Below are 1239 nucleotides of genomic sequence, written 5' to 3' on the forward strand. Positions count from 1 at the left end.
CCTTCCCATGCGATCCGGCAGCTGACGGATCTCGTATCTAGAGGAAGTGCTTGGTGGATTGGGACGGAACCCGACCGGGCCAGCCCCGGTAGCAGAGAGCCTCAACAACGCGGAGAAGCAGGGGCCCGCCTGGGAGCACAGTGATCAGTGGAGTCGCCAGCACCCAGTAGACGCGGAGACCCACAGCAACGCGGTGCGCGACCCACCGCACCCCAGTGGCCTGCGGGAGACCGGCGCCATGCCCAGCAGCTGGCGCCCCGAGATCCCCACATGCCCATAGGGGGGATGGAGCCAGGGGTCCCCATGGGAATCCAGTGGTTGCCCCCTCCCCAGACTCCTCTACAGGAGAGGACAGACAATCTGGGGAGGCGGGAGGGATGCAGTTAAAGTCTCAAGGAAACAGGGACCGAGTGGGGGAAGCTCCATCCTCCACCATAGGAGGAGCCGTGCCAGTTCTGCCAGTCCGAACAGTCGGCGGCCCAGATGCAGTTAAGGTCTCGAGGAAACAGGGACCGAGTGGGGGAAGCTCCATCCTCCACCACAGGAGGAGCTGTGCCAGTTCTGCCGGTCCGAATGGTTGGCGGTCCAGATGGAGTTCAGCAGTATCAATACTGGCCGTTTTCCTCTAGCGATCTCTACAATTGGAGGACCCAAAATCCTCCCTTTTCTGAAGACCCTAAGTGTCTAATAGGTTTGGTAGAATCCATTATGTACACCCATTGTCCCACATGGGATGACTGCCAGCAGCTACTTCGCACCCTCTTCACAACAGAAGAGTGAGAACGCATCCTGAATGAAGCCAGGAAGAACGTCCTTGGAGAAAATGGGAGGCCCACTACCCTTCAGCCTGCCATCGATGAAGCATTCCCCCTCACATGCCCAAATTGGGATTCTGGGGTGGCAGAAGGTAGGGAGCACCTCCGGGTCTACCGTCAGACGCTGATGATTGGTGTCCAGGTGGCTGCAAGACGGCCCACTAACCTGGCTAAGGTGAAAAAAATTGTTCAGGGAAAAATCGAAAGCACAGCCGTGTATCTGGAAAGGCTATTTGATGCCTATAGGCAATACACCCCTATAAACCCAGAGGCAGAGGAACACAGGTCAGCTGTAGTCCTCTCTTTTATTAACAGGCAGCCTCCAATATCAGGAGAAAACTCCATAAGCAGGACGATCTGGGGGAGATTTCTATTAGGAGATGCTGCAACAGGCAGAGAAGGTCTTTAATGCTAGGGAGTCTCC

This window comes from Nannospalax galili, unplaced genomic scaffold (genome assembly GCF_000622305.1).
Source record: "Nannospalax galili isolate Female #2095 unplaced genomic scaffold, S.galili_v1.0 scaffold389, whole genome shotgun sequence".
NCBI lineage: Eukaryota > Metazoa > Chordata > Mammalia > Rodentia > Spalacidae > Nannospalax > Nannospalax galili.